Below are 27,498 nucleotides of genomic sequence, written 5' to 3'. Positions count from 1 at the left end.
GCCAGTTGCAATGTGACAGATTTAATTGTTCAGCAAACTGGGAATGTTTGCTTTTTAATGGTGTCTCTTTAAAGCAAGATCAGGTTATTATGGAAAATTCAAAAAAAAAACTTATTTTTAGAAACAGAAGAAGAATTCTGATGTTATTAATTAGTGGGAGGAGGCATTATCAGCTTTAATATTGGCAGACATTAACCCATTAGAATTAGATTTCTCAACAGTTATTTTTCTAATTAGGACCTTTAATCAGAACTTAGATATGCATATTAGTAAACTGGGATTTAGAAGATGGGTTTAGACAGTCAGACTCAATGATAACTCTGTTATGATCTTCCTTGAAGAACTATAAAACAGGAATATTGGCATTTACTGGGTCATGAAAATAACAATGCCAGGAATCTGTTCTATAATTCATAGGTTACAAATGAAATGAAATTGCGTGTAAGATGGTAGAGCACAGTATTAGCAAAGATGGCAAGGGTGACCAAATTTCTCTTCTCTGGGAATGTGGAAATGTGGCCTCCTTAGACTTCTGTTTGAACAAAGTTTTTCTCTAAAACCAAAGGAATGATTTTTTTTTTCTAGTAAATAATTTCGGTTAATTTTAATAGTCCTGCCTATTTACATAAAATGTTTGCTTAAGAAATAAAAAAAAGCTGATTTAGTGAGTTTAGCATTGAAGACTTGAAGCCAACAGAATTTCTGCTATTTCAAAGTACAGTAAGACATCTGTCTGTGATTTGATACTGGTGCTGGGATGAGCATAACACAAAGGTTTTAGAGATCATATGATTGTGCCCTTATGGAGTTTGCTAAAGGGCCCCCGGGGAAGAGATGATGTTCAGGTAATTAGATGGTGAATCCAGTTGGAGGGAAGTCTGTGGCACAGTTTCACCATAATTCTTAGGTGTGAGTTGATGTGCAACATGGCTGAAGTTCAAGACTGTGGTGACAGAGGTCAGAGGGTGGAACAAAGGGATCAAGAAAATTCCTGGAACTATTTCTGTGAAATTTCATCATTTGTCCAAGGGTTCCATTTGTGTGGCCCTGATGTCATTCATGGACTTGGGGCCCTTAAAGATATTGGCCAAGGTAGACAACTCCACATCCCATAAAGTCCAGGAGAAAACAAAGTTTCTTAGGTTTTTTTCCTAGTGGGACATGTTGGGAGTCTGCTGTGGTGACTCTTGAGGTTCTAGTTGACTTTCAGCTCACGGTTGCCTCTCAATCAGATATTTCATTTGAATTCTATAATCCCAAGAAAACTAATAATATTGTGTTTCAACTTCCTTGTCTTGAGAGACAGAGTGGGCGATAGGACATGGGTTAGGATGCTTTCAGCTGCAAGTAATAATAAGGAAAATAAGGCAAATCTGCTATTACATGGAAGGTTTGGGGTGTGGCATTTTTTAATCTTGGTTTATTCAGCAGCTTAATCTTTATCAAAGATCCAGTGGTTTTTTTTTTTTTTTCCATTTTTCTCCTCTGTCATTGTTAGCATATCATCTGCTACCTTCATGGTTGCAAGGCAGTTGCACCAGCTTGGGTTTCACCTCCCCCACAGCAATATCCACAGGCCAGAAGGGAGGGCAGTGCATTCCTAGAAGCCCCTAGCATTCACCCTCTCACATCTCACGTGACAGAATTGTACTTTCCTCTAGTCTTAAACTAGAGCAGAAGAAAATGAGTGGGTATGATTGAAGGACCCAGGACCCACAGAAGCTTGTCTGATACTTAAGAAAGTGACGGTGGTTTTTTGGCCTGACCTGGAGCCCTGGGTTTGAGACACACTTAACTGGAAGTGGTAGAGTTCAAAAGTTCAACTTTCTTGAGCTTAAAGATGAAAATAGTCACCCTGTTAGATAAATTGGATAGGTAAATTAAACCACTTATATAGAGACAGTCTTATTTCAAACTAAAGTAATTCTGGCTACTTAGGATTCTCTCTTTTATTGGATGTTATCTTCATTTCAATGCAAGAAAGTAACTTAAACAGGACAAAATTGTGGAAAATTTGCAAGGGAGACATTTTGGGGATGGAAATAAGCAGATAATCCTGGAGGAGAGAAAAAAAAAAAGGTGGGGAGGAAGTGAGGCAACAAAAAATGAATAGTTGGAAAGAATGAGAGAAGACATATGGACAGATACACAGCAAAGTACCAATGGTACCGTCCTGTGCATAATTTATTCAGTTAATTCGCAGATTTTCTAAATGCTGGTGTTTATATTTTACAAATGATAATCAGTACATGTTTTGTTCCTTGACAGTTAAGTTGATTGCCCTGTGATTTTGTTTTAACATTTAATTTTGTAAGGCATGGTGGATAAGAGTAGGCGTGCAAAGCAATGCCATCATCACTTCACAGCTGAGTGACTGGGAAAGTTACATAACAACTCTGGGCCTCAGTTCTGTGAAATGAGGCTGCACAGGGAACCCAGTCCATGGCGCAGGCAGTTGAGGGCATTTTCTGAGTTATTTCAGGGTAAATGACTTACAGAGAAAATGTTTAACCACTGTTGTTACTGTTTTAAAAATATTTTCTTTATTTCTCTCTAGCCAGCTGATCTTGGAACTTTTCTAAATTTAACCACTAAATTTAACCAGTGAAAGGTGTCTGCATACCGCATTAGTTGAACACTTGTTAAATGCTTCCCATCCTAATTCAAAAACAGTGGAGATCAATATTGTAGTGAATATGTCTAGATAGGAAACACTAAAAAAGTTACAGAATTGACAGTATTAAAAATTTTGGATGTGCAGATGACTAAATACCAATTTGTAAAGACATAATAGAAGCTCAAGAAGAAAAACAAAATTCTGCTAATTAATTCGATAATTGAATTTTTTACTTTGTTCAGCTATAAAATAATATGTATATAAGGTGTAAAGACTAATAAAAGCAGCACCTATGTACTCACAATACAGTTAAAAAAATAAAACATGCATTGCTGTTCAACTCTCACTGAAATCTGTGTTTATCATTCTGGTGTTTTTCTTTATAAATTCACAATATATTAATAACTCTCGAGCAACATAATTGTTTGGTTGCACTTTTATTTGAACTTCATACAATGGTATCTGTTCTCTGTATTTTTCTGAGAATTGCTTTTCATTAAAAATTAAAAAGTATTATGTTTTTTCATTTATTTGGGTTTGTAGAGATGTAGTTCATTTATTACCACTGCTGTAAATATTTTATCTAAGGACTGTATCATTTCCTATTTCTCTGTTCACCATGGTGGAAATTTGCTTTTCCTGTTTGTTTATACAGAGATGCTATAATGTACATGTCTTTTGGAGCCTGTGCAAGGGTTTTTGGAGAAGAATTAGTGAATCAAAGAATTTAAATATGTTTGTGGCTACAAGATAATGTCAGTTGCTTTCCAAAGTGAACACACTAATTTACACTCCCACAAGTAGTATAAAAGTTACCCTACATTCTCACCCACCCTTAATATTATGATACTTTAAATTTTGCAAACATGAGGGTGTGAAATGCTATCTTATTTTGGTTTCTTTGCAATAAATTTAAACATTTATTTTTAATTGTATTTCATGCTTTCTTTTCTATCAAGTGCCTCTTTATATCTTTTGCCTATTTTAATTCATATCGCTTGTCTGCTTATTGGTTCATAAAACATGTTTTGATATTTGGTAGAATAATTCACTGTCAGTTACTCATGTGATAAACATCTTCATCCAAATATTGGCCTGCTTTTCATGTGGCTTAGGATACCTGTGGTTGATAGGAGTACTGGTGACAATTCACTCCCTGTAGCAGGGTGATTTGTTCACCCCATTTGCCATGTAGCTATAGTGACCCACCTGCAGAGTAGTGGGAATAGGATATCCTGTCACCTTAGTGTTGGGCTTGGCCAAAAATCTTGCTTTGGCCAATGAGATCTGAGCAGATGTCATGCAAGCAAGGCATTACATGTTGCTTGTGAGGTTCAGGGAGCCATCATGTGCTCCTGCCATTCTCAATAAGAAGAGCATGTCCTGGTGAGAAACTAGGAAAAGAAGGACGCCTGGAGCAGCCCTAAGTCAATCCTCGGTCTGGAACCAAGGCCAACTCACCTACAGACCCAGGAACAAGACCAACAACGCTCGTGGTTATAAGACATTTGATTTTGACGTGATTTGTTACACTTCATTACAACAGCAGATGAAGTCAGGGCTAATGGGCAGAAGTCCTTAATTAATACGGTTGAATTTATCATTCTTTTCCCTCAGGATCTGCACATTTTATTTAGTCTTTCATCTAGTTTCTTACAGACATGTTCATAAACATGTTCTTTGCGTGTTGATCACAAACATCTTTCCTGTCCCAGGGTTATCAAGGCAAGCTATTAGATATGCTTTTAAGTCTATTAACAGCAGGGATTAGGTTTTGTGTATGTATGAAATAGGGCTCAAATTTACTTTTTTTTTCATATGAATACCACAATTGTCTCAGTACAATTTATTTATTCATTCTTTACTGATATACAATGAGTAAATATTCAGTAAGAGATAAGCCACTAATGCACAATGCAGAGAGAATCCTGCAAAGATGATTTGCATGAATTTCCACCAGCCACACTGAATCTCTGCTATAACTGGGCCACCTTAATCTATTTTCTTGTGTGTGTGTGTGTGTGTGTGTGTGTGTGTGTATCAAGCAAGTACTGTAATTCAGACCTGCAATTAGTACATAATGACTAGCTTCTACTTATACATTTTCAGGGACTATTTCAACCATTCCAATTTCACCCAGAGGCTGTGTGAGGTGGGGAGTGGGTTCCTCCAGACAAGTTTCCTTGCTGAGTTCTCTGGAAAAGCAATTTCTCTCTAGTTCATCATTTTACAGTTGATGTAGCACATTAGAGCTCTCAGATTTATGAGTGGGCCTCCAATCCAATAGCTATTCAAATGCCTTGTATCTCCTAGTTGGTTTTTGAAATTACAACTCCATGTTGCTGAAGGTTGACAGGCACTCCATGAAAGCTGCTGGCTTAAGTTTCTCCTTTGCTCTCAAGACTAATAGGGCTGCTTCATTTTTGGCCCCTGAGAAGGAATTTTCCTAATTTCCTTTCACATTTATAGTTCATATATGTACTAAAAATAGTTTTAAAATAGTCTGTACACCAATTTCAGATATTTTGTGGTGAGCTGTTTTTCAGCTATATAGCTACATATTTAACTTGAAAGAAAAGCTTGACACTTAATTTTGATATTGTGTATTTTTCCCTCTTCACATTAGAAATTAAATTATTTTGTAGAGCAAGTATTTACACTGAGTCACTCTCTTTGTACCAATAGTTTTGGAATTATTTTTTAATTTGTTTTTCATTAACTTCCCAGGTATTTACGTAATTGTTTCTTTGCTGCTGCACACACACTCACACTCACATATGCACACACACTCACACAAATTTATTTTGTTTTCTCTTTGGGTTAAGGTACTGCTATTATTAGAACTGCATAAAGTCTGCTTTTTGACCTTCATCTGTATTGTACAGTAGTGGATCTTTCATATATTCTAGTGCAAGATTAGATACTTATTGAAATGCATTATGTACTATGTACATAACTAAAATCTGTTCAACTAAAAATATTTGTTGTGTTGAACACAGTAAAAACAATGGGTTTGGAATATTCATATGCTTCCAGTCATTTAAATAAAATAAGTAGGTAGCTTAAAATGTAGGTATGTATATTTTGTCTATTTTTTTGGTCTTGATTAATTTGGTGTTTGTAGAATTTAATGTGCGTGGATGTTTGTTATAGAAGCAACAGCACAAAACAGCAACATTTAGGAGGGAAAGGATGAGTTAATCCTTATTAATATGGAAGCTATCAGTACAATTTTCATGGAAATATAATTGTGAAAGAACAGAAACATCCCCCACCTTAAAATTCATGAAAAGTTTTCTAATAATTATTATCAAGGACTATCAAAGAATTTTTCAAAAGTAAACTCAATTCTTTTCAATGCAGACAAGCTTTTAAAAATCTGCATTTTGCACATTGTTCAGAAATCCACTAACATTGGCTATTCAGTATTCGATGGTGCAGTAGGCATTCACCAATGTCAACTCTTCTATTTCCTGGCTATGGGAGACCTCACTTCCTCACCCTCTTAAATGTATGCAGACAGAGTGACTTGCTTAGGCCAATGAAATGTGACCAGGAGTGATATGTGTCATGTCCAGTCAGAAACATTTAATGGATAACGATCTGGGCTTTGAGACTCTCCCCATCCTGGTGCTCATAGAAGCATCGAATGATTCGCTGCTACCTCGAGTCACCTGCAGCCCAGAAATCTGAACCGACAAGCACAGCAGCATGGGAGATGCCCAGATCTGCAAATTTGCATGTGAAAAAATTAAGTTTTGTTGTACAACAGCACTAAAACTTGGAGTTGTTTTTAATTGCAGTATAACCTAACCTACCCTAACTTATACAGGTGCTAAAATATGAAATGCTTTTAACAAAGAGAACACTTCACAAATGCAGGCAAAAAAGGAAAATTTGAATGAAGTATTTTCTATTAAAAAGTATTTTCCGTGTTTTAAAATACCAAAATTTCAGGTAAAATTCATTTTTAGAGTGCTTGTGAAAGCAGGTTGAAATCTAGTTCATCCCATTTTCTTAGTTTGAGCTTAAATGTACTTTTTTTCTGTTTTATTTTTATTTTTTATTGCTAAAAGTATTACAAAGGGTATTACATATGTGTCCTCTCTCCCTCCCCCCGCCCTTGACAATCCCCTGGCCTCCCTTACCCCCCAGTGTCTTATGTCCATTAGTTATGCTTATATGCATGCATACAAGTCCTTCGGTTGATCTCTTACCCCCCTCCCTTCTGCCCTTAAATGTACTTTTTGTGGTTGTAATATTTTATCCTGATATAAGATCTCTGAGTATGTATCAAATATTTTTGTATACTGTTATTTTTTTTGCTAAGTATGATTTATTGTTTTATTATTTTGATTTGTTACTCTAGATCTCTTTCTCCCCCACTGGGGGAACAAACCTTAGCTGACATTTTATTTTATTTATTTATTTATTTATTTATTTTTGTAGCAACTCTTTTCTTTTAAAATATATTTTATTGATTTTTTACAGAAAGGAAGGGAGCAAGATAGAGAGTTAGAAATATCAATGAGAGAGAAACATCAATTAGCTGCCTCCTGCACACCCCCTACTTGGGATGTGCCCACAACCAAGGTACATGCCCTTGACTGGAATCGAACCCAAGACCCTTCAGTCCACAGGCCAATGCTCTATCCACTGAGCAACCAGTCGGGGCCTTAGTTGACATTTTAGAGGGGTGTGATGGGGAACAATATAATTTCATAATTACAGGGGACTTCATTTTTGTCTCGTTTTGTTTGGATTATATTTGCTTGTTTGGTTGCTTGGCATCTGAACTCCCATGGTTGGGAATCCGAGGTTGGGAATGCAAAAATACTATTTTGTATCTGTGGTTGGTTAATTCCAAAGATGGAAAATTCCCTGATATGAAGGACAACAGTATTTATTGAAAAAAAATCTGGTGTAAGTGGGTCCACGCAGTTCACAACCATGTTCCCCTTTTGCTCATCATGATATCCTCCCTATCTAGAGAGGAAAATAATCACTTTCATGTCATAGGTGCTCAAATCCTATTTGCTCAGAGAATGAAGGCAATCCACAATCAAAGCACAGTGAGATACATGCTACAATTTGAATAACTACAGTGTTATGGGCTCCCAATGTGGGTGATCTAAGATAGCCTTTGAAAATCAGTGATGTGTAAACTGAGGTAGAAGTGGTACATCAGCTGTTGGGGGTGAAAAGAGAGAAAGCAGGGGAGAGGAAATTGTGTAAAGGAAGCAACATGTAGAAAGGCCAGGAAGCGAAATAAATGGAACCCCATGGAAATCCACAGAACATCCTACATTTAGTCACTTGGGACTTACTCTGTGCATGTGCTCAGTGGGAGGGGGCGAGCTCACGGTCAGTGTTTGTGCAAAACACGGGTCCTAGGCCACATCTTAGCAAAGTTTCTGTGGCCTTTCCCTGCAATGTTTGGTTCTTCTTTTCTCTGATCACCTCACTCTATCAAGAAGAGAAGAGGCAGAGCTATGAAATTGCCAGCCCAGATGTAACCTCACTAATCCTCTCCCCAGTGAGATAGCCAGGGATTCCTGCTGCATCTCTCCAGGGTTACATGATGAGGAAGCTGACCGATTATATCCCTTAGCTCTTTAGTCACTCTGAGGCAGGCATGAACGCCCAGGTTATGCATGCTTCTCACATGAGCCACGGTTGATCTTGTTCTCTATCCATTCTTCTCTTAGAAACGCTTGCATTTATTTTCAGTTTAATTTTTTTCACGTATCTATATACGTTGCTTCCGTTGTGTATCAATATCTGTGATTCACATTTTTATAATACTGGCTTTTCATTTTGGATTTTTTGGTACAAATGTTGTGATTTTTTTGGTCAAGCATCTTAATCTTTCCTGTCAACTTATTCATCATAATAAATGTGCAGTAAGCCTGCAATGGACTCCGAGTGTGCCGACAGTGCTTTCCCCGAGAAGAGGAAGGAGTTGGGTGTTCAGTGTCAGTAGCCAAATTCTTTACCTATTGACATCCTCTATCTGGTGTTCTGAAGTTTATTAATGCATGTTAGCTTTACATTTTATGTTATGTGTTTTGGAGGCAGTGTTGGGTGTCAGAATAAGTAGTGAAAAAGCCTAATTTAAAGTCTTACTTATTCAGGAACAGTACAATTGCTGGAGGGCATTTTCTAGGAGCCTCAGTTGCCTTATCTGCAGAGGAGGAGTAACAATTCTCACACCAGGGGTGTCATAAGGATGAAGCAAGATATTGACTCAAAACAAAGGTTCTAATACATGGTAGGTGGGCAACTAATTTTTGTTGCTCTTTAAAATCTTAGTTACTAAGATCATATTGATTAATTCACATATGTAATACACCAATATGAGCACTCATTTTTGCAAAATTTTTTGATAAATTTGCCATGAAATAGATTTCCAGACTTTCACATTATGATTTTTGAAGTTCCTAAGGCTCATAAGTAGGAGGCTCATTGTTTAAAAATAGACTAAGTCTCAATTTTCTTGGAATAATGTTCTGCTACTTTGGATATTATTTCTTTACCCTCCTACTTTCTTGCACTCTTTCTATGATTCATGTTCATGGCTTCAAAGATCAAATATTCAAAGACAAAAGTCTAAACTTCAGTAGCATTTTGCCCTTATATTTATTTATACCTAATCCTGGTTGGCAAATACATCTGACAGTGAAAATATGTATTATCCTGGAGAAAAGGCATCTCATTTTAAATTAGTTATTCTTTTGTAATCAGTAGCAAAGGAAAAGAGGCTTGGGGTGAGAAGATGTTTGTGTTAGCCCTCTCCGACCTTCATTTCTTTTGTCTGTATACTGGTAATTAGAACTCACACAAGTATTTTTAAGCAATATAATGAATGTCAGAACTTTATAACTTAGGACTTACTACATAAACGTTAGTTTCTGTTGCTATCAAAATAAAATAAGAAATTGTCTATATTGCTAGGATAATGTAAAAATAGAAAAAGACCTAATTAGTCTTTTTTTTTGAGTGGGATATTCTTCCAATCATAATTGTAAAAATAAGCTCAGTGAGCAATTTATTGCCCATTTTTCATTTTCTCTATATCCCATTTTTATTTAGTTTTAACAGAATATGGATATTGTGTTTATTTGGGAACAAGGACAACCTCAAGAGCTCTAAGACTGACCAAGTTTATGACCAGGGCCTTCTATCTCTATTACATTTTAGCTTGTCTACCCTGTAATAACTACTTCTTGGTGCACTTTGGACACTCAGGTTTTCCACTCTGACACTGTAACTGAAACAACATCTTTTCCTTCCTTCTTATGCAAACAAAAGTAAACCTTGTTGTTTGGGAAATAAGAACTGGGTCTAGTCAACTCCCTGTTGAATGTCAAGGTGTAAAGACAGTCTCAGGCTAAGGGTACAGGAGGAATAGCATGAAGTATAGAAAGTTAAGTGTGGTAGGAGGGCAGAAGTAGCTAGTGTGGGTAGGGATGATTATGATTCATGGAATACGTGCAGAGACCTAGCATTTATAAAGGTAGAATTGCGTATGAAGATATTTTAACATTCTTAACATAGCATGTTACACTTTCTAGTTGTGAAAATGTAGAGAAAAGGTATTTTCTCAGTAAAAAGAGAGTGTTGCTGAAACCACAATATCACTGAGAAAATGCTTTGCTAAGCCCACTTTGGGGTAGTAGCTGAACCTGCAGGGTTTTAACATGGACTGAAATCTTTGCTTAAGCCAGGGGAATGGTTTACTTGCTCTACTAGGAGAACGATGAACAAAGCTGAAAAACATGGGGCGTTAGTGAAACAGTACAAAGGCAACGTCTGCATGTTAATAAATCCAATTACTAATTTTGAAATAAAATTACAAAACACTTGAGGTAATTTTTGAGAGTAGGATTAGATATAGAGCCTGGGGTTTGCACTGGTGGGCTGACCTGAGGCATCATGTCCCAAGAAAAAATGTGGGCCAGAGAGAGCTATGAGAAAGTTAGTGGCTGAAAACTCATTGAAATCAGAAATCAAGCTCTAGACTTTCCCAGGGAAGGAAGATCAACCAATTAGAGCTCATGCTAAGTTTGACCAGGTCACTGGGAGCCAGGGGACAGACACCTAGACAGCATCTAAGCTAATAGTGGAAGTTATTTCTGCTTACATGTTGCAATGGCCCATTTTTTTCTCTTTAAAAATAAGAAATTGAGACCTAAGCATCTAAGGGAGATGCATAAAATCAGAAGGCTGCACCTCTATTCTGGTACAGTGCAAAATCCAGAATCCATTCATGCACTGTTTTCAATAAGTGAGGAGAGTCCTCCAGATGAAGTGAATTGATCCTTTGTTAACCAGTTCACCAGTTCTGGGACTCTTTCAAACTACAGTTGACTCAGGATGGTTCTTGACTTTCATTCCAACTTGGAACTAATGTTTTTGATTAGTCACTGTGACCTCAAAGCCCCATATCGCACATCTATTATCCTTGAGGCATCTTTTTGTGTCAATCACTTTACCTCAATCAGTCCTTTTGTGTTCTGCAGTTTCTCCTTCCTGGTTTCATCCCAATTTCCCTCTCTCCTCTAAACCTTTCCACTATCCTTTCCTGAGTCCCCCTTTCATGGCAAACCATGTTTTATCCTAAAACAGTTCACTAAATATGTCTTCTATCTCTTGGCTTAATTTCTTGCTTCCCTTACACTTCTCAATCCACAGTTACTTGGCTTCTACTCCTAATCATTCTATTGGAACTATTCTTACAGGAGTAGAAACATTTGCAGTATAATCTCTCAATGATTCTATGATTTAGGTACTACCTAAATTATCCTCATCTGTGTCATGGGTATAATAATCAAACTGACTTCATAGGGTTAGTGAGAGCTTCATATCTCACATAGTTAGTTTTTAACTTGCAATTGCTATGTTACTATGTTTTTGTCATTATTGTTGACTTGTCCTTTCTTCTAAATATGCTCTTATTATTGGTTTCTGGGACAAGCTTCTATCTACAATTTCATTATTCTTCCCGGAATACTTTTTCTGTCTCCTTTATAGCTCCTCTTCCTTTACCAGTCCTTGGAAAAGTAATGTTCTTTGGGGCTCTTCCTGAGTGACAGGCTATACACAATATCTTCTCCTTCTACCATTTCAGCAATATCTACTTACTTCTTATATCTTTACCTCCAGGCCATAACTCTACTGAGCTTCAGAAATATGAGTATAATCATTACATCTTCTACTTTCCGCATCTCAGTAAATGGCAACCTCTGCCAGTTGCCCAAGCCAAAAACTGGTATCAATAATGACTCTCCTCCATGTTCAATGAATAATTGGTCAACAGGATCTTAAAAATATTTCTGGAATCTATCTGCTTTGCTTCACTCTGTGTCATTGACATTTTAGGATTACAGTAGTCTCCTAATGGGTCTCCATTTCTCTGGTAAAGAGCCTTTTGATACATTCTCTATGTCACAGTGAGCTTATCTCAACTTGACCCCAGATCCATCTCCCACCATTTTCTCCTTGAACATTACAGTCCAGACTCATTAAACTACCCTAAGTTCGCTCAAGATGTCCCATGCTTAGCTTAGCTTGGGGCTTTGTACATTCTCTTCCCTCTGCTTGGAAAGCTGCTTCCTTTCCCTAGGCTTTTCATTTAGTTGACTCCTTCCCCTCCTTAAGATTTCATGTTTTATTCAAACTCTGAAGGAAATATTCTAGCTATATGCATCTAGAATACTAGTTGCTGCTCTCACCACACTGCCTCATGACTGTCAAGATACTTCTTGTCAGTGTTTCCCAGGAGCCTGTACAAAGATTGGTTTTGTTTATTATTGTATCTCTAGAAACCAGAGTAGCATACAGCATGTGGTAAGTATTTAAGGAAAAATTTTCAAAAGGATAAGAATGAGCAGTAGAAACCAACTTGAAATTTAAATGTATTTTCTAATAATGTACTCCCCAAAAGGGAGCACATCCTAATTAGTTACATATTGTGACAAGTCACTCTATTTCCCAGTTGCCTAATCTGTAAAATAAAGAGGGTGGATGGAAAAAATATATACACACATAAGTCCTATTCAACTCTATAATTATACTAGAGGCCCGGTGCACAAAAATTTGTGCACTCAGGGGGGTCCCTCAGCCCAGCCTGTGACCTCTCGCAGTCTGTGACCCCTTGGGGAATGTCCACCTGCTGGCTTAGGCCCTCTCCCCTCCTGCTTGCTCCAGCTCCTTGGCCGCTGCCATCTTAGTTGGATTAATTTGCATATTTGCTCTTGATTGGCTGGTGGGTGTGACTTGTGGGTGTAGCAGAGGTATGGTCAATTTGCATGTTTCTCTTTTATTAGATTAAATTTTTTTCTTACAGATTTTCATTTTTGTGTTTTTGTTTTTATTGAGTTTAGAGAAAGAGGAAGGGAGTGGAAATGAGAGAAACATCAATGTGAGAAAGAAACATTGATCAGCTGGCTACCGTACTCCCATATGGACCACAACTAGGGATCAAACCCACAACCTGGGTATTTACATTGACTGAGAATTGAACCTGTGTCCTTTCAATGTATGGAACAAAGCTCCAACCAACTGAGCCACACTGGCCAGGGCTCTTTGTGTAGAATTTCATTGTATAGCTTCCTCAATCAGAAACTCCAAATCAAACAAACCCATTAAACAAAAATCCAATGGATGGTTCCCTTTGCTGAGTCAACACATGCTGTCTTCTGAGATCTGGAATGTAAGATAATAAGACCGCTATCTATTTCCAGATATCCTAGAATACTTACAATTCAAAGATCAGTAAAATCCATTCTAGATGAGACTATAGACTATTCTAGGATAACCAGGACGATATGTTTGTTTCAATCCTGGTTTTATACTATTGGTAGTTTAATGCTGTGCCAATATTATAGTTTTGTGTCCACTTGAAAATGATAGGAAATGTAGAATAGAGAAGCGACTTGGGAGTCAGGGGGCCTGGGCACAAATCCCTGCTCATTGAATTACTCACTGTGATTTGGGACAAATCTTAATTTTCTCACCTGCAAATTGGAATAACAATAGTAACTAACAGCATTTTATGAAGATTCATGCGCTAATGCATGGAAAATTATTAAAAGAGTCTGTAGTAGAGTACAAAGTCAATAAATATTACCTGTTATTTTATTATTAACTTGTCATTATTTTAATTACTTTCAGTTAAGGAAATTTCTAAGAGGAGAGGGTCTTATGCCATCGGTAGTCTCTTTATTCCTTCATAGAACTATCCCTTCATTGGACCACTAGATGTCACTGTTTCTGACAGTTTCCAACTTCTTGGCCATCTTAAGATATTTTGCAAGAAATATATGTGTAATATTTTAAGGGGAGAAGATATTTTAATACTATGGAATTTTTAATAAAGTTCCCTGAAGCTATACCTAACCATCCACAAATTATATTTTTCATATAATACTCAGGAGTGTATATCTCACAAGCCACCTCTGTATTAATGCTGATGACAATGAGGACCTGACTGATTTCTAAATGGATCGTTTTGGATTTATTTATTATTTAAGCAACTCAACAAAAATATTTTCATCATTGGCTACGTTTAAAATACTTTATTGGCAACTAATTAAATCAGATATAGCTATTACCACTAAATAAAAGCTAATCACATAGATAAGAGAGTTACAAATAACTAAACCAGGATAAGAGTGATAAATGTCATACCTGAAACTATTATAATAATGTACGTTAACTCTAGTTAAAAATAAATTTAAAGAGAAATAGAAATAAAAGGCATCCAAGGTTTTATTTTCTAAAGAGTGCTGTTATTTAAACAAAGAAAAATATTATGCTATGAAAACACATCAAAATTTCTTGATAGGGGAAGAAGTACAATAATATGGAGAAGTGTTTGAGTGATGTTGAAGAACAACTGGGATTTGACATAGGGAAATGGGTTGGAATCATTAGTATGTGCCCATTGTAAATACTGTGCAGGAAAGTACAGAAAATATATGTAGAACAGTAAGAGGTTTCATTTCATCTTACATGTTGGGCATATAATACACAGTGATAAGATAAAGAGTAATAATATACATTGGAATCAGATTCTGAAAAGCCTTGAATATCAGGGAATAAGCTTTAGGAATGTAGCAAAATAAAATAGAGTTTGGAGGTATGTATAGCAGAGTTGAAGTCCTGATTTAGGCTCTTATTATTTAAGCTTAGACCAAATAAACCTCCTTACAGATAGAGACAGGAGTAGAGGGGAGAGAGAGAGAGAGAGAGAGAGAGAGAGGAACTTATTGCTGCAGCTGGGCAAATAGCATTTTTTGAGAAGATTGACGATAATGCACTGTAGACACTTGAAATACCAGTACGTAAGTATTGCTATAATTTAATCTGTGGGTGATGGTTCCTCTGTTATCAGAAATGATATTTCTATATATAGTCAACAGTGAGAGACAATTCAGCTCAAGGTGCATAAGAATAGATTCTCTCTTCCCCTGAGAGCGTGGAGAGTCTTTGGGAACCTCTGTGTCTACAGTTGAAACAGACTTTAGTATAAATGGAGGCCCTCTCCATGGAGCAAGTGGCCTTGTGACTCTGCCATATTCTCGGAGGTGCTGAAAGATTTGTTGAAGCGCTTAACCTGCAATTGTCAGCCTTGTGCCATGCCTGCCCCACCCCTTGTTTCCAAATAGGATGCTAGAGCCTTGTTAGGCTCCACTGGGAACACTTGTGTTAGAGTAACTAGGCTCTTCGCCACTTTCGCAAGCTCGAAAATATGCCCTGGTTTGAGATGTTCAGAAGCGTACACATTTTGCTTTTAAGAATGAAAATGTGCCTGTTAGTATTTGCTTTCTCTTTAGAGAGATCCTATGCATTCGTTTACAATTACATTTGTTTGGGTCTTTTCTATTAAAAAATAATTACTGCAGATCATGTGAGCCAAAAAGCCACAATACTGAGAGGCTGGAAGAGAGTAAGTCTTCACTTTGGGACTAGTGTGGCTTCCTCTTATCCGACCTTTAATGTTTTGTAGTGATTCACTTTTCCATTGTCCTGGAGGACAGCATTTTGCCTGCCTTCTTTTCAGAGACTATTCTTGAAGTTTGTAACTGGACTAACTCATTTATTTTCTCTCTTTGGGATATTTCTCTTGACAGACTAAGTTTTCTTTTCTGAATTTCATACCTACCTCTATTCCCTTGAACCAAGCTAAATAATTCATTTCTTTCCCACTTCAGCTTTTTATAACATATAGCCTGTTATTCTACTCCCAGTTTGCCGTGATTTAACCAAACTGTCCACATCTAGGGACTTGAATCTTCCCGTATTTCCCTCATAGTTTTACTCTTGATTTGGTTACCTGTGCCACTTGAATCTCTACAGTAAGAAAGAAAAGCACAAAAAGTTTTCAAAGTTTGAAAATTACTTTTGTAGCTATCGTTGCCAAGGAAACCACTTCCACTGTACCTCAGTTTTATTTAGCACATAGAGTTCAGTACAGGGAAGATTTTGAAAAATCAGTGCTAGATTTTTTTTTGTATCCCTAGCTTTTTCTGTTAGAAAATGTGCATCAGTTTCAGGAAGAAGTTGAGGTAAACAGTAACTGCCCCAAGCATCAACTTTGAATACATAGAGACCATGAAACACCCAGCGGTAGGCTGAGGCACTGGCTGGTGAGATATTTGGAGTAAGGGCTGAGGGACTTGTATTTATCACTAAATTTTCGAGTGAACCTGTAAGGATTTAACCTTTGCAATATTATTTCAGTTTTAATTTTAAATCGAGCTATCTCATCAAATTATGCTCCATAAATGTAACCCATTCTTTGGCAGGATAGCAGAATATTTTTCCCCATAAATTCATGCTTGCTGTTACTGTATTTTGGAAAATGTTATACAATTATGAAAATGCTATGCAATTATGTGCTTGAATATTCACACTTACATACTGCACACATGCATTTAAAATTGACCTTGCTTGGTTTTCAGTTAATTCAGTTAACCGACAAGTTGATAGTGCTTTTTCTGTTAAATTCCTCAGGAGAATATGAGAACTCGATATTTGTCGATTGCAGTGTTTCTTATGAGACAAGTCAGTATTCTCAGCCGTTAGCAGCCCAGGTTTTTAATATCTCTGCCTCCAATACCCAGAGGTAGACCAGATTAAGAGCAAATGAAATAAGCCTCCTTCAGTTATCACTGAGCATGAGAAGCTGCTCACAGGGGCAGGCAGCTACTTGCAAGGAGGGAGTCCCATTCTAGGACCCTCATCACACTTCCTCCCCTCTGTTATTCCTGTGAACAGGCCTGCATGCTCAGCCAGTGTGTGTGTGTGTGGAGGGGGGGGGGGGGCTGGGGAGGCCTGATATTTCTGCTCACACCATCTACTTGTTTTTGCACAGATGAGTATGTAGAGGAACTGGCAGGCCCTTGTTAAAACTGCAGAGAAGTTGGTATTTGTCCATTATACCCTGGCATTGACTTTTCTGCGGCATACTCTCCACCCCCTTTAGACCACCTGCTGCTAACTCTTCCCCCTAATCAAACAGGGACATTACCCCTTGGGTTGTCATATATGCACACCATACAATGCAATCACCCCTGCTGTATTTGCCTTAATTTAAACTTTTACGTTTCAATTCCAGAAAAATTCCAATTTACTTGCTCTCTGTATTTGATTCTGCACTAGATTCTTTCACATCCATTCACATATGTGAGTGAGATTATAGGGAAAAGAATGGTTTATCTCCTTTTAAAAAATTACCACTTCTGAAATTTTTCTCAGAGGCTAGCAAACTGTATGCACCCAAGTAAACAGTTTTCTTCCCCCACTCCCAGCCTATGAAATTAGAGGATCTAAATATTTGGGTGGTTTGTGGGAAAGGGTACCTCCCAATTACTTTTGCTTTAGTTTTCTTTGAAGCTTTATAGGGTTGAGTGATGTTCTCTGAGCCTCTTCTCACTCAACTTCTCTCTAGGAAATGAGGAACCCCAGAAGTGGTTGTGTAGGGCCCATTTCCTGGAGCTAATAGATACACAGAAATATATCTCAACATGTACTCTATAATGTCTTAACTAGACTTGTCCATCTGCTATCTCTTTGCCTCCTTATACCTTGGTATACCTTCCTTCCATCTTTCTGGGCCAGGCATCTAGCAGCACTTACTAGGATCTTGCTTCAGGCACAGTGCTTAGCTTTGGCAGGTGTATGTAAGGACAAAAACCACCATTTGGTCCCAGCCCTCTTGAAATTGACAGTATAATAGAAAATGAACATTAATAGGTGTTTACAATGTGTTGTACAACAATAGGGCCAAGTACAGAGTGCTATGGGGCTGTCTTGAAAGGGATCATGGAACATGAATTAGAGCTGGCCAGGAAAAGTGGGGGCTTGGTCACGAGCATCCTGAGCAGGAGTGACCTGTGAAGAAGGAACAGCACATGCAAAGGCTCAGGGGTCAGTCAGTGGGAGCCAGTGGGCAAAGTGTCAGGAGCAGGAGGCATTTCACTGTGGCCAAGCTTTAACTTTTCACCATGAGCAAATGTCAATATGGGGATGGTAAAGATAACTCATCATTGATGTCGATAGTAATTGCTAATGCTGGAAAAATAAACGTTAAAGAAAAAAGAACTTGTTGTACAAAAGTTTTACTAATTATAGCTATCCATAATAGCTCTGTAAAATGTGTCTAGTTACAATATAGCAGAATATGTACATTAAGAATCACACTAACAGATCTGAAAGGGACCTTGTGGATTATTTAAGTCAATTCCTCATTTTACAGATGAAGAAAATGAAGCTCATTTGTATTATGACCATTTCAAGGTTGGCCTACTGGAGCAGAGCAAAGATGGATTAATAAAAATGTGCTCTATTAACTTAGTTGTAGTGTAACTTTATTACAATCATAACTCTACATTTACACATATTTTTAGAGGTGGTGTTCATGGGGCACAGTTGTTCACTCTTAATTATTCTTTTTTTCCGATTAAAGTTTTCAAGTACCATGATTATAAAATAATGATCAACTACAGAGCCTGCTTTGTTTAGTGTTTTTCCTGTTCCAGAGTTGTACAGATGAATGTGTATAGCCAAAATAATTCCACTAAGGTTTTGGTGAGAATATAGACCACGATGAATCTGTGTAAGTATAGAATAGCAGGAATCTATAAAATGCAAATTAAAATGAGTCCATTTGCAATGATGAAAGTCAGTGTTTGTATTATTTGAACATTGTTATTGGCAGATGGACTACAGTGTGCTTCAAACAGGATCCTTCCTGATAGAGAATAAGATTAACCATTTATTGAAATAGCAGGGATTGCACTGGAGCAGAGCAAATGGAAATAAATCTCCAGAGAAACCAAATGGGTATTACATGGGACAATACCACAAGTTAATCCTCCCCTTCACAATTCCCAAATGCAAATGGCAAGTTGTTTTAAGGCAAAGTCTAATCACTTTTCATCTGGTCTCTAAAGCTGTGTGTTAGACAGATATTTCACTGCAGAGCTGGCATCCAAACAGGTTCAGGAAAATGCAAATCAAGCACTAGAATTAAATCACAGAATTCTGAAATTTGATCATTATTTTCTCCATATTTGTATTTCTGATTTCAATTTCCAGAATTGAGGAAGAAGGGCAGCACATTTTGAAGAGAGGCACGCATTGTCATCAGTGGACAATATTACATATTCTTGAAATTCACTTTTCTCAGTGAAAGTGTATCTAGAGAGACGGACATAGATCCTGAGATACAGAATACCTGAGTATCCGGTCCCTCTCCTTGACTAACCACATACCACACTCTGCAGCCCCACAATTGATGGATATTTGCACAAGATGAAGCAAGACAGGAGGAATATTTGAAGTTTCATTGCTAAATGAGACATTACCCCCAAATTCAAATTCAGTTTCCCAAAAAGTGAGGCTGAATCATGAGGAAACTTCTCATTGCTTTGATAAAGATGCTATTTTACCTAACATCAATTTTTCAAAAATATTTATTTCTTTATATCTCTCTTAAACTTATCCTGAATCGTGGCTCTTTACAGTCCACCTGTTAGCTTCTCCTAACAGGTTAACAGAAAGATTAAAGCACTAGGTGGAGAGAAAACCTAAGGAAGACAAAGGAGATGAGACAGAGAAGCTAGGGCTGGTCTCAAGTGTTACTTTCTTGTAAGATGCCAGGGCTCTATGCTTCTGGCATGAAGAACATTCACAGAGCTGGAAAGAAACATTTGTCTTCATACGTATCTATATAACACACTTGGTCAACAAAGTGCGTTTAGCCCCTAGCCATAATAACCATCGGGAAGAAGCAAAGAGAATCCTTGACCTCTCTCCTCAAGACTATTAGAGTGGAAAAGCTAAAGGAGTTCATCACCACCAAACCAGTTTTATATGAAATGCTGAAAGGTATCCTTTAAGAAGAGGAAGAAAAAGAAAAAGGTAAAGATACAAATTATGAACAACAAATACACATCTATCAACAAGTGAATCTAAAAATCAAGTGAATAAATAATCTGATGAACAGTATGAACTGGTGATTATAATAGAATCAGGGACATAGAAAGGGAAAGGACTGACTATTCTTGGCGGGGGAAAGGGGTGTGGGGGATGCGGGAAGAGATTGGACAATAATCGTGCACCTATGGATGAGGACAGTGGGTGGGGAGTGAGGGCGGAGGGAGGGGTGGTAACTGGGTGGAGGGGAGTTATGGTGGGAAAAAAGAGGAACCAATGTAATAATCTGAACAATAAAGATTTAATTTTAAAAAAAGACTATTAGAGTACAAGATGTGATCAGCAAGAGAGGAATCAGTGGTTATCAATATCTCTGTGACATGCTTAGGTTTGCATAAAACCTCTAGCACAGCCCAGGATCTAATGTGGAGGACTGTGGACCAGACTTCCCACCCACATACATCTGGAATTAAAACCAAAAGTTCACAGTATGTCAGAGTTGGAAGGGACCCTAGAAGGTAATCTAACTGATGACATGCTTGGATGCCATTTAGCCCATTCTTGCAAGTTGTTTACCATTTCTCCTTGAATACTTCTTAAGGAGTGATTGAAGACAGGGAAGATGGAAGGGAAAGGGCATGTATCAACTGGTACTACACAGGAAGCTCTGTGCTGAATGTTGCACACATTTTACCATTGGAAACTTGCAGCAATTTCTGTGAGCTATTGTTATCTTCATTAAGAATCAATATATAAGGAAAGCTCAACTTGCTGAGGGTACCAGTATAAGTAGACATGTTAGGATTAGATAGTCAGTCTCTCTTGATTCAAATATCATCCTTTTTTTACACAGCAATTTTCCCTTTTAATGTATGGATCTCCAATTGCATGGCATGTTTAAAGGTATTATTGAAAAGGGTAATTTTGGGGAACACTTAGGTGAACAATTTGAATATAGTCTTTATACTGCAGGAATTCAGTCTTTAAAATGTTGATGTCTTCTATGTTTCTTTCAAGTGTGATAAAAATACTTAACATTTTATGAACTATTTAATATTTACAGTAGCCCTGATATCAGGTGTTATTAGCCCTATTTTACATATGCAGAAAAAGGAGTTGATGAACTTGCACAGACATACCCATTGGTAATGCTTAAGCTGAGATTTTTGAATCTAGAGAGTGGGACTCAGGAGTCTGGCCTCTTAGTCACTACATTAGATTGGTCTTCCCTGTACTGTTCTCTGTGTCCTTAGCTTATTGACCACATGCATCACAAGGGGAGCTCTCTTCCTCATGACAGTGCCAGTGCCCAGTGCAATTCCAGAGAAAATCTGGGAGGACAAAAAATAATCAATGGATTCAATAATACCCACACAGGCTAGCAGAGACTGTGCTACTCATTAATTAATCTTTATCAAGTAGCTGACCATTTTGGACATAAGTTATGTCATTAGTTATATTTTAAGAAGACAACAAAAGTTATGGCAAATATTAAAAGGAGAAAATATAATGTAATGATTATTTAAGGGAGAAAATATTTCATTAGGAGCCTATTCTTTCTCCTATGACCAAGAACTTTCAATTTTAACAAAAATGGAGGCAAGCACTGATTTAATTGGAACATTTAAAAGATTCTTTTATGAAAAAAGGATACAATTTTATTTTAAAAACTTAAAAAATAAACCATTTCTACTTCTACAATTTGAAGATACTGTTTCAAATATACTTTTATTTAAAAAATAATAACAGTTATCATTATAGCCATCCTATATAATAAAAGCATAATATGCTAAGTGTCCTGTTGACCAGTCTGCTGTTCAACCAATCAAAGCATAATATGCTAATGACATGCTAAGGCTGCTCAACTGCTCACTATGACATGAACTGACCACCAGGGGCAGACGCTCTGACCTGTAGGTTAGCTTGCTGCTGGGGTCAGGACTGAGTGAGACAAGGCCGGGCCAGACACACCTTGGAGTCCTCCCGCGTCCCTCTCCAGTCCCGATCATGCACCAGTGGGGTCCCTCAGCCTGGCCTGCGCCCTTTCACAATCCGTGACCCCTCGGGGGATGTCATAGAGCCGGTTTCGGCCCGATCCTGCAGGGTGAGTATGGAGAGAAGTATACATGTATAATAACAGCACAGAGGAGGTTTGTGAGTGGAAGGTGCTAAATTTAGTTCTCAATACAGTGTGGCTTTTATGAAATTTACTGGTGGAGGTATTTGGTGGGCAGTAGAAACGTGAATCTGGATTTAGAGGTTGCTTGGGAGTGCTCAGAATATAGGTGGTGGTTAAAACCATATGTTCAATTTTACCATGAGACACGAGAAGAGAGAGAGATGAAGATCAGACTCTAACAAGAAAGAACTCATTAGATTTTATACTTTCATATAGAATTATTGACAGATAATGCTGAATATAGCTAGTGTGCAAAGAAAAGTTTGTTACAGTATGCTATTCAGGCTACATAAATACATTATATAATTCTTTTATTCACGCTAAAATATGCTAGGGAGAGCAAACATGGGATTTTTATCTTTACATCCAATAAATATTCAATACAAGTTCAATATCTTTAATTCCTTTGCAATAAAATATGTATAATTAAAGTAAAGACTTAGGTCTAGTTACATCAACTATGAACAGGAAACATGATTTTTTAAAATTTCCTTCCCACACTGGAGTGAGGTGAACCAAAAGAAAGAGGAACCCATCTTATAATATTTTTAGCGTTACATGCAAATGATAAAATAATAGCAGAACCTTTGCTGGAGTCCACCCTAATCTCAACACGGCAGCCAGAGTAACTCTTTAAAACTTGCCAGATTTTCTCACTCATCTTTAATCCTTTCGGCTCTTCCAGCGTTAGCCAGAGAAAAAGCCAGCCTTTGCATCTACCTCTAAGGCCTACCTGAGCAGATTTTCATTGTCCTCTTCTCTCTTATACTTCTTATTACCTAGGTATGCTTTAGGCACAGGGGCCGGTGGGCTACTATTGAAAACGCCAGGCATGTTTCTGCCTGAAGGCCTCTCCCCTAGCTCTTCTCTGGCTGCAATGCTCTCTCTAGGGTACTTGCTCAGCTGTCTCCCTCACACCTTCTTTTTTTTTATTTTACCTGCATTTTTTCCCCCTCACACCTTCAGGCTTTGTTCAACTGTCATCTTTTTGATAAGTTAGGAAAAGACCTACCCAGACCACCCTATTTAATGCTACCATCAATCCCAATCATATATCCTGAGTTCTGATTTCCTTACCTTACTCAATTTTTTTCATACTATTTATTTATTGTAATATACTATGTAATTTACTTGCAGTATTTCAGAAAAGCTAAGAATCAATAATTTCATGATGTGCCATTATCTTATGCACAACTAAGAAAGAAGAAAAGCTGCCAATCAAATTATGATATGCCCTCAATTATTGGATGTGCGCAGACTTTATAGATGCTGAAATGAAAAAATTTCCAACTCAGACTTCATAAAATGCATATTTATTATGTCTGCTGTTTTTCTATCTCCTTATGTCAGGATGGAAGTTTATAATGGTGCATTTCTTTGTGTGTTTTGTTCACTGATATGCTCCAGGTGCATAGAATAATGCTTGGCAAGTAATAGCTTCTCAATAAGTGTTTGTAAATTGATGTTAACTTTATAATGCAGAGAGAAGTAACCCTAGATTAAGTGAAGATTAAATCAGAGGAAGAATGGATGTCATCCAGGGATTTTGAACTAGGAGAAAAATAACTCAAAGATATTACCTCTGGACAAGGAATCGTTCATGACTTTGGATGGTCGCTTTATAAAGTTGGGGGTGAGCATATTTGCAGCTGTAGGTGGATAAGTAGATCACGTTTTGTGCATTAGTTATCACTGCAGACCAAGTCACTCCAAAACTTAGCAACTTAAAACAATACACATTTATCATCATGTAACTTCTGTGAGTTAGGAATGTGGGTACAGCTTAGTTGGATCCTCTGCCTCCAGATCTTTCACCAGCTGCAATCAAGGTACTGCCTGGCAGGAGTCATCTCAAAATGTGACCCGGGGAGGCTCTGCTTCCAAGCAGATAATCATGTGATTATTGGCAGGATTCAGCTTCTCATGGGTCATTGGGCTGGCTATTGGCCTGAGGCTACCCTTGCCATGTGGGCCTCTCCAATATGGAAATGCGCTTCCTCAAAGCGTGCAAATTGAGAAGGCAAAAGAATGAATCTTCTGGGTAGAACGAAGCCAAAACCTTTTGTTATCTAATCACAGAAGTGATCTATCATCATCTTTGCCGTATTCGATTGGTAGAAGTAAGTAATTAGGCTCAGCCTACACTCCTGGGGGAGAGTTATATAAGAACATGTATATTAGGAGGTGGGACTCCCTGGGGACTATCTGAGAAGTCTGCCTACATCGTTATGTGAAGGCATCGTTAAAACTGTATGTGTGGGAAGAAGGGTGTGTTTGCCTGTGGAGGATCCAAAGAGGATGCTTTACTTCACATATCTAGAGTTAGATTAAAATGATATTATTAAGTGGGCCTCCCCTTGCTTACTTTCCATCCATAGTTGTAGCAGATTTCTTTCTGACCCTCTGATTGGTAGTTAACTGATTCAAGGCCAATTAAACTGACCCCATGACCTTTTATTTTGAATTAACATGTTCTAGTTCAGTATTGCTTTGAGAGATGCTATAATCTTAGGGCCTGTAACTCAATATTCTTCTGTCACCTGGAATGAGAAGCCAGACAAAAGATCTGCAGAGAGAAAAGGACAAAGATGTTTAGAGAACCACAGAGGCAAAACAGAGAGAGTGTCTGAGGGATTTCCTATTTGTATTATTCGCATTTCCAGACATTTCCATAATAACTTTTCATGAGACCCTTCTATGGTATATTGTTATAAATTCTCACTTTCTTTTTAACTAAAGCATGGTCAAGTTGATTTTGCAACTTACACCCAGAGTTCTTACTTCTAATTATCTCTTTATGAAGACCTTCAAGGCACCTTTGTTCCGGTGACTATGACTACGAAACATTGTGATGGCATTTTCTAACAAAGACACGGGAAAACTTGCAGAGAAGGACCCAAGGCCTTGAGCCTTCAGTCCAAATTACAGCACAATTTAAGTTCTCAGTAAAGTGGTTGTTATTTCACCACTTCAGTCTTTATAAGACTTTGAAAGAAAGCTTGTCAAGTAGTAATAGGTTTATAAACCCCCCTGTGGTACTAAATAGGCAGGAGTCTGAATGGTGAGAACTGTCTCAAGCCACATTTAGGGCATAATGGCTTCTGTCTAGTCATCTCTTATTTATGGCAACACGTTTGTGTACTCAAAAACTTGAAACAATGGAAAAATACCAAACTATAACACCAGGTTCTTAAACATTGCTCAAGCTAACAAAATAATATTATTATGGTTGAATGCACACTTTATTTGTAGCCAAGCTCTTGTAAAGGTTCTTCAGTTTTTGTGCAATGCAGAAAAAGAATCCCAGAATGTCTTAGGAATCTGGAGCATAAAAGAATGAGTGATAGATTTAATGTTGTCTGCATGGCTACTTCCTCCATTTGAATTGCTTAATTAGCCTTCAGCCTATTCCAAGACACTGGAGATACCTACTCACCCTTCACAGCAATACTAAGCCTAAAACTGAATTTGGCCCCTTTGTAGTGAAGTGTCAGTTCTGTTTCCTTTCTCTCTTGTCTTGGTTTGAAAAAGATTTATATGTGTAGCTCCTATATGATGCCCAGTTTCCCTAATGTACAGTAAGTGTCTCTGATAGATCCTCCCTTCCCCCAACTGGTGGGTGGAGTATGATGTAACCTGCAGACCAGAAATACCTGAGTGACTAACCAGGTACCTCATATGGACTATACATTGGACCACCAATCCACACCTGCCAAATACCCTAAGCCGTTGTCCTATATGCGCAATGCAGTAAGCCACCAATCAGTGGGCGCCAAGTACACTAAGTCCCCGACCCCTTCCCATTCCGCCCCTCAAAAGGCATGCCCACCCCTGCATGTGTTGCTGTTCTCCCCTCGCAAGACAGCCCGGCAGGTCCTTCTCCTCTCATAAAGCCTGTAGTCCTGGTTTTAGGCCTCTGCCTGATTTTTCAGTCTCCACAAGCAGTAATCTTCCAGGTCTTTCGCCAGTGACTTCTTGTGAATGATAGCTGCAAAGAATTGACTTGTTTTTCTACTGTTGACTCAAAGGAGACCTCCTAAACAGGTAATATTATATGCCAAGCCAAAGCAAAATATTTAAAATAAGGAATAAAATCCCCAAAATAGAACGATTTTAGATCTCAGTGAGTTATGTTAGCGAGATGTCTCCTTGTCTCCTTCTTATTTAGGATAAAAGTGTTGTCTTTGTTGGATGAAGGGCTCTACCAACCCAAAAGCTGGTTTCAGTCAATAGATCTTGAACTTACTGTGTGTTCCTGTGAAAGTCACTTCAGGACAAAGGTTTCATAAGGAAAGTCTCTGGGCTTAATTCACCACTGATTGAAAGAGTCACATTTGTGGGGGAAATTGGCCATCTGTGAGTACCATGCACTGGGATGTGTAGGTGTGAGTGGGTGGTACATGTGCCTCCTGGGCAAGTTTGTGCCGAACTGTCCTCAGCTCAGAGGCTAAATAAAGATGAAAAACTGCCTTGCAATATTGAGATGGAGCCCTTGCAAGACCAGAAAATATTAGCTTCATCATAAATCAGAATTATTATGGAACATGGCAAGATCACTTTGATTCAGTAATATCTTGAAGCGTATGATGATGGCGCAAATTCATAATTTTCTTTCAACTTTTAATGCTTCCACCTTAGTTCATTTTCTGATAATTTCACACATCCATCATTACAGACATCCTAGTAGCTGTGCTTAACTGCAGTTTCTGGTGTTACCAGCACATATTGCAAGATCTGTCAGATTATTCTACATTTAGGAGAGCTTTTGACAATTCAGGGCCAGTTTACTTCCAAATATTGCCGGTGACATCACACCCAGGGGCTCTTCCTTGTGCCGATCACTCCTTCTCTTCCTCATTCACTCTACTTTCTTTTTCTTTACTGTTCATCTTTCCTCTCTTCTCCTCTCCACCTCTCCTCCCTCCTAATTTACTCTATTTTCTCCTCCCCTCCCTCACCCTGTTACTTTATGAAACCTGAAAAATAACCTGAGTTCTAAAGACATTTGGGATGATAGGTTTTGGAGTTGCACAGCTTTCACTATTATTACCACTATTTCTGCAGTTCCATGGATTTCGCTTTTCTATTAGCATGCTATATTTTTATCCAAGTGCCCATCTCATAAACTTTTTGCACTTTTTTTTGTTAATCCTCACCTGAGGATATTTTCCCATTGATTTTTAGGGAGAGTGGAAGAGAGGAGGAAAGACAGAGAGAAATATTGATGTGAGAGAAGCACATCGATTGGTTGCCTCCT

General features: G+C 37.9%; 1 long non-coding RNA gene across 1 annotated transcript in view; it reads right to left on the bottom strand.

Moving 5' to 3' along the window:
- The window catches only part of LOC139006467 (uncharacterized), a 37,745-nt gene that overhangs the window by 9,216 nt on the left and 1,031 nt on the right, over positions 1-27,498 (bottom strand). The window lies entirely within an intron of this gene.

This window comes from Myotis yumanensis, unplaced genomic scaffold (assembly GCF_028538775.1).
Source record: "Myotis yumanensis isolate MYYU_CA2020_CCGP unplaced genomic scaffold, mMyoYum1.0.hap1 SCAF_1, whole genome shotgun sequence".
In the NCBI taxonomy this organism is placed as follows: Eukaryota; Metazoa; Chordata; class Mammalia; order Chiroptera; family Vespertilionidae; genus Myotis; species Myotis yumanensis.
This window is presented reverse-complemented; position numbering and strand designations above follow the sequence as displayed.